The sequence below is a fragment of the Lepidochelys kempii genome, chromosome 1 (assembly GCF_965140265.1).
Source record: "Lepidochelys kempii isolate rLepKem1 chromosome 1, rLepKem1.hap2, whole genome shotgun sequence".
NCBI lineage: Eukaryota > Metazoa > Chordata > Testudines > Cheloniidae > Lepidochelys > Lepidochelys kempii.
In genome coordinates this window covers 20,698,113-20,710,455 of record NC_133256.1, presented here as the reverse complement: position 1 = coordinate 20,710,455, position 12,343 = coordinate 20,698,113, and the positions used below count along the sequence as shown (strand labels likewise).

General features: G+C 43.4%; 1 protein-coding gene across 11 annotated transcripts in view; it reads left to right on the top strand.

The window, feature by feature from the left end:
* DLG2 (discs large MAGUK scaffold protein 2) overlaps positions 1–12,343 on the top strand; it is a 1,493,215-nt gene that overhangs the window by 366,733 nt on the left and 1,114,139 nt on the right. The gene's annotated exons all lie outside the window — the stretch shown is intronic.

The window sequence follows — 12,343 nt, the reverse complement described above, 5'->3', positions numbered from 1 at the left end:
GGGAGGAGAAGAAAGAGGAGGAAAGCTCAGAGTCAAAACCACCACCAGCATACAGACCAAAGAGGCAAGTGGGAGATCTATGTCACATGGGAAGATTTGGCCAAGTTACACTCATCCCCCTGAGACAGAAATCCCAGTCAAGTCAGATCTTACATTATACCTAGATTTTATTTTGTATCCATTTCTAATATAGTATGACACTACTATGGGGTACTCCACTGTTAGGTACCACAATTCAGGTGAAGTGTTTCACAAGAGCCCCTTGTTGTGCCCATGTTCAGTGGCTGTTGAAGTGGGAGTCAAAGATCCTGTCTGTCTGTCGTTTCCATCTGTGGTCTCAGATTGTAAATGTCCCAGGCAGAGGCAGTCTTTTTATTATGTGTTTGTACAATACCTAGCACAATGGCCCTGGTCTATGATTGGGGCCCTGTCAACAGGCGGGTCCCCTGCCCATTGGTTAGAGTCTATGGCAGCAGCCCAACCTAGTGTTTAGTCCATGTTGACAGCTCTGCCTAGCAGTTAGAGCCCACACTGGTAGGAGTAGGGGCAGGGGAACCTGGTCCACCTCTCCGCTGAGTTTTGACCAAGGGCCCTTTGAGTACTGTAGGAACGGTGTTTGCCATGTGTGATTCTGTTCTGAATGTGTTTAATGTTACACACTATGAGTACTCTCAATGAACCTAACTGCAGTGTGTGAAGTTAAGATGCGTGTAAAGTTTTTGAAGAATCAGGGTCTAAGGTGATGCCACTAACATCTATCAAACTAACTGGATGCCATTATCACAAGAGATAGTTATTAGGGTGTAAAATCACCTGAGATTTCACAAGCAGTTAGCATGAGTTACCGCTGTGATTAATATAGGCACTCTATTTTGGGCACTCTAGCACATTTAAAGAGGAATGGAACATGTGATATTCATGGGATTTTTAGTAGATACAACCAGTGATGAGCTGCCAAAATCTTAACAACTGGTTCCTTCCTCACCCCACGAGGGGGTCGTTGCCCACCCCTGTCCCCCGGGACTTCTGCCCCATCCATCCCCCTCCCCTGTTCCCTGACTGCCCCCAGAACCGGGCAGGAGGGTCTTGTGGGCCACCGTAGTGGGTGCCCACCCCACCCCTAAAAGCCAGAGGCACCTGCCAGGGGGCGAGGTGGGGAGTCCTGGTGGTGCTTACCTGGAGCAGCTCCCAGGAAGCATCCGGAAGTTCCCTCTGGCTCCTAGGGGCAGGGGAGCGTAGCTAGGGGGGAGCAGGGGGAGTGGCCACTCCCCCCACTGATCACATCAAAAGTGGCACCTTAGGCACCGACTTCGTGGGTGCTCCGGGGCTGCAACACCCACGGTGAAAATTTGGTGGGTGCAGAGCACTCACCGGCAGCTCCCTGCCCTGTGCCCGGCCCCAGCTTACCTCACCTCCGCTCCACCTCTGCCCCTGAATGCGCCGCCCTGCTCTGCTTCTCCGCACCCCCGCATCCTAGCTTCCTGTGAATCAGCTGTTCGGCGGGAAGCCAGGGAGGGCTGAGAAGCAGGTGGCGGCTTCCTGCTCAGGCCAAGGGTGGCGGAGGTGAGCTGGGGCAGGGAGCGGTTCCCTGCACGCCCCCGCCCCTGGTTACCTGCTGCGGCACGGGCGGCCCTCCTCGCGCCCCCCTGCCCCAGCTCACCTCCGCGTCCCTGGGCCTGAGTGCGAAGCCGCCACCAGCTTCTCAGCCCGCCCCAGCTTCCCGCACGAACAGCTGATTCACGGGAAGCCTGGGGGAGCGGAGAAGCAGAGCGGGGCGGTGCATTCAGAGGAAGAGGCAGAGCAGAGGTGAGCTGGGGGTGGGGCACCCATGGAGTCGGCGCCTAAGGTGCCACTTTTGGCCAGTTAAATTTAGAAGCCCTTTTAGAACCGGTTGTCCCAGACAACCGGTTCTAAAAGGGCTTCTAAATTTAACAACCAGTTCTAGCGAACAGGTGCGAACTGGCTCCAGCTCACCACTGCATATAACCATCTTTGATAAACCTAACTGTCCAGAAGTATTATCATTACTAAACATAATACAGCTGAAAATCCTTTGTCTGGCAGGGGGGGAAAAAAGCTTTTAAGAGATCACATAGGTACAATATTAGGTATTTTGCCAGGTCTGTAGAATAAATATATGTAGTGCTCAGATTCATAGAGAGTTTGACTGATACAGGAATTATGAAGGCTTTCTTCATGACTGGGGAAAACATGGCTTTATTTAATAAAAGCTTTTATTTAGCCAGGCCCACTGAGATACAGGCACTTTGTTCACATGAATTTTCTGTCAGCATCATCAAAGTTGTACGGTAAGGTCAAACACTATATGACAGAGTCAAGAGCAATTGCATGCTAAGCTTAAATACTCCAGTGTGGTCCATTTGGAAAGTGAAAATACCTTAGGATGTCTAGGGCCAAATAGTAACTTTGTCCAACTACCTGACTCCCACTAATTATGGATTCTACTCATTCAAAAAAAAATGGAGGGGGGATGGTCTGGGGCAAGGAGGATTACTGTTTCATAAAAGGCATAAAAATAGTTCCAGGCAGTTAATTTTGAACTGAGGCATTGGAACATTATTAAAAAAGAATCTGATGTAATTGTAGCCAGGTATGTCCTCTGCTGATCAATTGTCCTAGTTGGGAGCTGCTTTCAAGAAGAATGGAAATTTACAGGGAAGAAGAGGAAGCTAGTACATATAATAAAAATTTAATGCAGTTACCTGTGGTACTGAAATGCCAAGGATTCTAGAGGCCTTTGTTCCCCCTCCCAAATCTTAAATGGATAAAATTACATTGTGAAAAAGATCAGGCAGTTTAATTAGTTAATGTTTCTAATGTACTTTCAAGATGAAAAGTTATGTAAGTGCCATGTATTATTAATTGATATTAATATTCAGAAATTAATGTGTTGAAACTAGTTTCACTGCTCATGTGCATAAATGATACTTTATTATTTGTTTTATTGTATTAATGAATTTACTTTGCCAAATTTTCATGAAAAATATCAGATTAATTTCTTGGAAGTTTCAACATTGCCTGTTGGACGTGAAACTCTTATAAAATAGGTGACCTTCCATGATAATTATGAGCATTTATAGGATGGTCATCATCATGGTATCTAGATATACTTTGTTTGGCATACATAACATTTCCATATAATGTAGTAAAGAACATCAACGATAGAAGTAAAGGGGTATAATTGCTGCAGTCACCAGTCTAGTCCCTTGCTTCAGGGGCAAACTGCAGCCTGTGTTGGCCACTTCCCTCGGGGCAAGTGGGGACAGCCCTAGCACCTTATCTGTCCTCCTTCCACAGCCTCAGACTGGCAGCAGTTAGCCAGAAGCTCCTTCTGCTCTGCTACTCTGCCCAGCACTGCTCTAGCCATGGTGCTCCTAGGCAGCCAGTCCTTCTCCCTAGCAGGCCAGGGAGAGACTCTATCTGCTCTGTTGAGCAGCCCTTTATATAGGGCCCCTGCTGGCCCTGATTGGCCACTGCAACAAGCCACATCCTGATTGCCTTGCTTAGTGAGCCCTCCTCTAATTGGAGGGTTCTATGTAGGCTCCCTCTGGCCTGCTTTAACCTTCCTCTTCCCTGTGTGGGGCAACCACCCCACTGCATGCACCCAGCTTATAGTAGGTTCATCTAGGCTATATTTCCCTGATGTTTTTTTCTGAGAAGGTCATATGAGACCATATCAAAATCCTCAGTAAAGTCGAAATATATCATATCGACTGCTTCCCCCATCCATGAGGCTTGTTACCCTGTCAAAGAAAGATATTAGGTTGGTTTGACATGATTTGTACTTGACAAATTTGTGTTGACTGTTACTAATCACATCATTATCTTCTAGATGCTTACAAATTGCTTGTTTGATTATTTGCTCCATTATCTTTCTGGGTACAGAAGTTAAGCTGACTGGTCTATAATTTCCTGGGTTGTCCTTGTTTCCCTTCTTAGAGAGAGTTGCACTTCCCAATCGCCTGGGATCTCTCCCATCCTCCACAAGTTTTCAAAGATAATTGCTATAATGGCTCAGAGATCTCTTCAGCCAGTTCCTTAATTATTCTAGGGTGTATTCCACCAGGCTTTGCCAACGGGAAGACATCTAATTTGTCTAAGTAATTCTTAACTTGTTCTTTCACTATTTTAGCCTCAGACTCTACCCTATTTACACTGATGTTCACTATGTCAGTCGTCCAAACTTTCTGCTGAAACTGAAACAAAAAAGAAAAGGGGGTACTTGTGGCACCTTAGAGACTAACAAATTTATTTGCGTATAAGCTTTCATGAGCTACAGCTCACTCCGATAAATTTGTTAGTCTCTACAGTGCCACAAGTTCTCCTTTTTCTTTTTGTGGATACAGACTAACATGGCTGATACTCTGAAACCTGAAACAAAAAAGGCATTTAACACTTCAGCCATTGCTGCATTTTCTGTTATTCTCTTTCCCTTTTATTGAGTAATGGATTTCCTCTCTGTCGTTGGGCTTCCTCTAATGCATTCTAATATATTTGCAAAATGTTTTCGTGTTACTCTTTGTGTCTGTAGGTAGTTTAATCTTGTTTTGTGCCTTGTCCTTTCTAATTTTATCCCTATATGCTTGTGTTGTAGTAAAAGCTGATGGCAAATTGTGTAAAGCCACAATGACTGACTACTCCACGTCTACCATGAGAGAGCAAGTGGAAATCGGACATCCTCAATCTCATCTACATAATCTGCTAAAGATTATCTGGGAGCACTATGCTTTTAAAAATGGTAGTCCAAACCCAAAAATACACATTATCGCAGAAATTTGTTTTAAAATCCATTTTTTACATTAAAGAAAATGGGTGAAATCCTGGCCCCATTGGAGTCAACGGGATTCCTTTGACTCCAGGGACTCCAAAGGAGCCAGGATTTCACCCAATATATAGTATTTTATTTTTAGTGTGCTGAATACTGTAGACCAGATTGTGATCTCTTACACTGCTGGAGAACTGTAGTAACTCCAATAAAGTCAGAACAGTTATTCATGTTGTGACTGAGAATCGAGTTTGGCTCAGTTTTCCTGGGGTTTTTCTTTTTTTGGCTACTATATGAAATGGGTATGCTGTGACTTCTCTCAGTCAAAGAGAGAGTTAGCAGTCAGAATTAAATAAAGTATTAAGGGAACCTGAACATTTTCCTCCCAGATCAGTATGGCTGTAGTCAAGGTTTGTATTCTGCTCTTTGCATGCAAACATCCCCCAATCTTTTCCTGCGTGTATGGAGAGTAAGATACTAAACTTGGGTACTACAGTATAGATCTCAGAGAAGAATTTTGACCACAGGGTATTAACTTATTTGGTTACAAGGTATAGTTTATCAAATGTAATGAGGATTTGTTGGAGGTTAGGGAGACAAAGAGTTATTAAAGCTGGTGAGCTACAGTAAAATGTCATTAGGATATAGCAATAGTTTGCAGTTAGAGATTCTTTTTTAAGTCCAGATGTTCCTTGATATTGATATTGGGTCCTCGTTCCATTTAATTCTAGACAATACTGAAGGGGAGAGAGAGAGCAACTCTGAGGATAAGAGTGCAGGCATTTATTGCTACTAGAAATTTACGTACAGTGCTTGATATTTAAAAAGATACCATTTTAACCTGCTGCTAGAGGCTGATTATTAGAGCTGGTCAGATTTTTTTTGATGGAACAATTTTTCAATGGAAAATGAAGTTCAGTCTAAATCAAAATGTTTCATGGAAATGTGTCTGATAGAAATAAAGGGGTATAACTGCAATAGCTATCACCAGCGACTGTACTCTGATTGCAGAACTGGTGGGGAAATTTTGAAAAATGTCCCTTTCTTGAATTGGATACAGCAGGAAAGTAGGAGATTAATGTTAAAAATTTTAGGTCTCCATTGAATAAGGAATCAATGAATTTCAAAGGAGTTTCTTTTGCATTCTTCTGTTGCGGATGTAGAGTCAGAGGGATGTAATTTGCCTCCTAGCAGAAACAACATTCACCCAAAGTTGTGAATCCATGAGGATTCTATTCTATTGTACATAGGTTCTTAGATTCACTGTAGTATCCAAGCATCTTCCAGTAGTGCATTAAAGTAACATGACTAACATCTGTCATATGGATTCATTCTTTCTCACATCCTTCTCCAGAATTGTGTGTAGTATAGCGTTTTGTTTGGGTAAACTTTTTTAATGTACAGATTGCTCTTTGTTTATATTGGAGAAAACAGGTCAAAGAAGTTCACCTTGCTCTTGTAATAGAAGGTAGTGAGATTCTGACAGTCCTTCGTTTCTGGGGGTGTTCTTTCCAGAGTATGAGACTAGTCCCTAAGAAAGCTCTGTCTCCCTCACAGATGAGTTTTACTTTGTATAGAAAGTTCCAGTGGGCCTGAGGAACAGAGTTGTTGGCCATTGTTCTCATCCTGGAGTTTTAGTAGGTGTTTTAGACAACTTGGGCCCAGGCCACTGAGGATACATCTGCACCTGAATAACTTCAAGACCCATGGCATTGTTGTGGCTGGCCTGGGTCAGCTGACTCAGGCTTGTGGGGCACAGGCTGTGGGGGCTAAAATTGCTGTGCAGACTTTCGGACACAGGCTGAAAGTCTGGGCTCTGAGACTCTTCCCCCATCATGAGGTCCTAGAGCTCGGGCTCCAGCCTGAGCCCAAACATCTGCATAGCAGTTTTACAGGCCTGCAGCCTGAGTTCCACAAGCCTGAATCAGCTGACCCCACTGAGCAGCAAGTGTTAATTGCTGTGTGGATGTGCTTTATGTGTCTGAAGATCAGGGCTGAGATCTTGAACTTGATTCCGTGTTCTGTGGGAAGGCAGTGTAAAAAGTGGAAGATGGGTTTGATGTGCTTGTGATAACCCATGTAGCAGAAGACATGTGCCGAAATGCTGCATTGCTGTAGTCTAGACAAGAGGTGACAAAAGCATGTATAATTGAGGCCAGGTCATTTTCTGCCAGAATGGGTAACTGCCATTAGAACTCACCCTTCACCCCCTCTCCCCCCGCAGGAGCCTCACCCTCTACAGCACAGAGGGAGAAGCAGGGTAAGGCACTGCACAGTCTTGTGCTGCTTTGGTCCATAGTTTAGTGTGTCTGGGTGAAAATCTGGTGATGACCCACTAGCCCCCTTGCTTCACCCATTCCCACCCACCCACTCCAAATCTTCAAAGCCTGAATCCCAGGGAGTCAGTATGTTGAGTAGGTAGCACTCCCATGTTCTGTGCCCCTGAGCTGGTATCCACGGTAACAGGCCACGCTTCACTTATGGAGGAGGTGACAAGAGCCTGAGTTTGTTACAGAGTTTAAATTGTGTAATCCCCATTGTTTTTAATGGGAATTATGCTGCTAAAAATCCCTTTAGCAACAATGTAAAAATTAAGACTCAAATTTCTGTTTTTTGATTCTTGCAGTGAGTACAGCCTCCTGCATTGTGCGTGCTCTCTCTCTACTAGGAATTCCATGCACACAAGTACAGCAGAATATTGGAGCGGACAGATGCTATATAGATAAAAAAAGCATACTCTTGCCTTCAATTTTTACAGAATGTGAGGGGTAAAGAACAAAATTCTGCACTGACAGGTGATTATGCATGCCCAGAGACAGAAATGGCTGCTTAAACTTAGAGAGACCAAATGCTTTCTGTCCACCCTCCAATACACCATTCTACATTCCCGGATGGAATAAGAAACACTGCTGCCATTTCTGCCATTCCGTCTTGCTCTTTTATAACAGAAACTTTGTTGGTTGTGGGACTTGTAAATTCTGCCTCCTTTAACGACTTGGCCTTATTTCCCCTTTGCGCCTTTTCTCATAGACGAAGATTTGATTCCCTCCCCCACCCCGTAGACTGTCTCACCCACCTTTCTTCTAGGGTTGCCAACCCTCCAAGATTGGCCTGGAGTCTCCCAGAATCAGCATCCATCTCCCCGTGACTATTGAAACCAATCCGGGAGATTTTAATAGGATATTTTAAGAAAATGACATTACGTCATGTTGGGAGAAAAAAGTCTCCTGGAATAGCTTCAGTCAGAGTTGGCAACCCTACTTTTTTCACTGAGATAAAAGCTAACACAAATAGGAAAAACGTTCAGATGTATAGGCTTCAATGCTAAATTTCTATTCAGTATTTTATTCTGCCACTTTATTTATTGGTAATACCGAGAATGAGATAAGTGGTCAGGGCCCCATAGCCTGGGATGCAGGCGATCTGCGTTCAAATCCTTGGTATTCAACTGACGTTATGTGTGACCCTTTTCCAGTCACTTAGCCCTGGTCTACACTATGGGGGGATTGATCTAAGTTACACAACTTCAACTACGTGAATAACCTAGCTGAAGTCAGCATACTTACATCAACTTACTGTGGTGTCTCCCCCGCAGTGAGTCGACTGCTGCCACTTCCCCATCAACTCTGCCTGCGCCTCTCGTGGCGCTGGAGTACAGGAGTTGATAGGAGAGCACTCGGGGGTTGATTTATCGCGTCTAGACTAGACTCGATAAATTGATCCCCGCTGGTCGATCGCTGCGCGCCGATCCGGCGGTTAGTGAAGACATACCCTTAGTCTGTCTGGCTGTCTCATCCATAAAATGAGATAATAGCACTGCTCTGCCTCCATTTTGAGGAGAAATACATATTGTAAGGAGAAATACAGGTAGTGGGGGCCAGATAGGTACCTGACCGAGGACCCTTCCTGCTCTATTTACACTGGGACTGGGTGGCACTGAATCAGGGAGCTCTGACCTGCTCTCTCCAGCCACCACATACAACTATACCTGAGTCCAGCTTGTGTGTCATGGAGAATCAGGGCTAATATATTTTAGTGTAGGTGTCAGAGTGAAGACTAATTTTTGACATTGGGCTGGAATGGAAGTGAATGTATCAACGGGGACAGAAATTGTGCACGGTGGCTGGCAAACTGGACTAAACTAACTCCAATCAAAGCCAGTATATCAGGCTCTAAGATACCTTTTCCATGCAGCTAGATGTTGCCTTCAGTTGAGCATGTCAGAATTGTAAGAAACTATTGGCATATCAAGCATAATTGGAAACAAGCAGCTGGCTCCCCTTGAATGTGGTAACATGAACTTGAGTAGACAGGGAAGAGAATGTGTTAGGAGCTGGAGAAAACCAAACCACGCAGATCTTTAATTTGCTGCATTGTTTGACTCTGAGATGCAGGAACTGTTTTATTTGTTTGCATCCTGGCTGATGAAAACCTTAATTTTATCCTGGACTCCATCAAAAGAAAAGCTCAATTTTGTTAGGGCTAAAAGTGATCTTTTGGATTCCTTTTGTTTCCAAAGTTGGTATAAAAACACTAGTAGACTCATACCTGGTTTTTAAAAAGAGCACTGAGTTTGTTCACCTGTGCCAAGACTTTTCTGATTCCGTAGGATTTTTAAGCACATCTAACTAAAAGCATGTGAGTAGTGCCTTTGACTAGCTAGACATCTATTGTACCGTGCTGAAAATTGTATACTCAGATAAGCCATAGAAATTGAACGGAACCTCTTATTTATGTTTTATACATTAATATTTGATGTCTCTTCTTAGATTGATGATTTAATTTATTTATATATTTTTACGTATTCATTGGTTTACATAGCATCTATTGCAAGCGCTTTCCATTAAATATCTGACTTGTTGCTAGAATCATCAGCTGTGGCCTCAGTGAGCTGTCAGTATTCCATCCAGCATAGAGATCATACTTGCCATAAACAAGACTTGGTCTGCTCTGGTGAGCTGGTTTGGCCAGGGGAATTCCCTCTAGGTGATGTGGAGCTTGTGTAGTGGCTCCACAACATTCCATCCCCAGGCCCCACAGAGGGCAATACTTGTGAAAGGTGCTATGACCAGAGTGACTGTGTGCTCTGGCTATTTGTAGCCCCAGAACTGTTTGGCCAACCATGGGTAGCCAGTTGTAAATTAGAGCAGCCCTCAAGCTACTGTTATGCTGGAGGTCAACCCAGCCCCTGGATAGCCTCATTCGGGGAGCCACAAAGGTGGTGTAAAGTTGTCTTTTCTCTTCCGTCCAGACTTGCACTGGGCACAAATTGGCCAGACCCTAGAATCGAGGTGTCTGACTCTGGTGCATCACCAGGGGAGTGAATTGCAAAGGCCTTCAACTGTGAACACCTTAGAGAAACAAAATGCATAATTATACCACTATGGAACATGAGGAAAGGGGTGATCTCTTGGGTGACTAAGTCCTAAGTCAGAGGCAGTGTGATCTAGTGCTTAGGGACTGGGATTTAGGAGTCCTGAGTTCTAGCTGTGTTTCCTTGGGCAAATCACTTAAGTGCCCTGTGCTTCAGTTTTACCATCTGTAAGATGTGGATAATGATACTCTCCCACCTTTGTGATCTGCTTTGAGATTTGCCGAAGAGAAGTGGTGTTTAAGTGCCAAGTATTTCTATTATATAGAGGGCTTTAAAAATTACCAATGACACTTCAGTTTGCACTCAGAAGAAAAGTGGTGCAAATTAAGGCATGGAACCAAAAAGAGCAGTGCATGAAATAGGTAAAATGTACTCTGCTTAACTTTCACCCATCACCATAGTATTTTGCTCTGCCCTTTTATGTAAGTGTTGGGAAGTAAGCCGCTGCGTTCTGCACTTACTGAAATTTTCAGAAGTTTGTTCATTAGAGAGCATTACAGTAATCTTGACTAAAATGCACTTTAGCTGACATGAACAAGAGTAATATTGTTAAACAATTGAAAAATTGCTGTGTATACATTATTTTAAAAACCTCCCAGTTCCGGAAAAGAAGATTACATGGAAGATTATTCAGCACCGAGATGAATGATGTTTCCTTTCTGCTTTTGACATGTACAAAATAAATTAGACATTAGAAAAATATGAAGTCAACTGACATTTGAATGATATGCTGTAAAATCTCATTTAGGAGAGTTCCCTGAGTGGATAATATACCTGGCTACAGAGTAATTTCCAGGCTGTTGGTGTGATAATTGGGATATTGCCCTACCAAATGGGACAGAGCATTTCCAGTGTTGGGAAGATAGAAAAGGCTGAGACTGCTAGAAATTCCCAGCTTGCCTCCCCCTTTTGAGGAGTGTTGCTTTCACCTACCTGCAGTTGGCATCAGACAGAGTTCAAGTGGCAACTATTTCAGTCTTTCACAAATCCATGATTGGTCTATTGCTGTTTGCCCTTCCAAGAGTTTATGATGGGCTGAAAGCTGTCAGATGATAAGATTTTAATTTTAGTGCTTAACATCCCTTTATTCAAGTCCATTCACAAGTGCCTATTAAAATTCTAGTCTTTCAAGACTGCATTCCTCATGGCTATCAGTTCTTTTCGGAGAATCACCGAGTTCTAAGCTTTGGCAGTTGATCATAAGGTTCTCTAGTTTCAGACTTTGCTATATACAGATTGATTGATTTCCCTGCCGGTCTTTCCCTCTCACCTGCCTTATCTATCAGTCTTAGTTATTTACTTTCAAGGTTAGGCTATTTCAGATTACAGACTGACTATCAAGAGGTGACTCAGCTTCTGCATTGTGGGTATGAAGGAGTTCCTTAAATCATCCATCCTTTTTGTTGCTGTTAGAGATAAATGCAAAGGTAATGAACACCATTTTTGGAGGTAGTTTGTGTACAAATGGACTGTACGGCTTATTAACCTTCACTGTGCACATAAGAGTCTTGATTCTTTGGAGCCATACAATAGGAACTGTGGCTTCACGTACAACCTGTAATTGTCTAGATCTCTTGAAGGAGATTTACTGAGATGCTTTCTTCAGACTATCCAAAAATATTATTTGGGTTTGCAGTCTATACACATAGTAGCTGAGTAATGCAGCTGTCTGTAGTTTATACTATATAAATAAATATGAAACAATAATTCCATAACATAGTTTCCACCAGTTGATCTCTATGGTGGCATCTGAGTGCCTCGTAATCTTTAATGTATTCACCACCAAAACATCCCTGTGAGGAAGTGCTGTTATCTTCATTTTACTTGTGGGCATTGAGGCATTCAGTAGATTAATTGACTTGCTCCAGGTCTCACAGGAACCCCGTGGAAGAGCAGGGAATTGAATGCTGGTCTGCCAAATCTTAAGCTTGTGCCCAACCCACTGGACCATCCTTCCTCTTTTATGTGTCAGTCAGGTAGGTGGCAACCAATCCTGGGAAAGGATTTTTCATACCCAAGTCCCCCTCTTCTTCCTGCAGACAAGGAATCTTCCTCCAGTTGTTTCCTTATGTCTCATTGCAGCAATTGTACCAGCCAGTATCTTTTTGAGTGTTGTCTTCTTCTCCAAGCCTCTCACAGCTCTGGAGTCCTTTTGGAATATCTAGTAAATCTCTTTGACATCT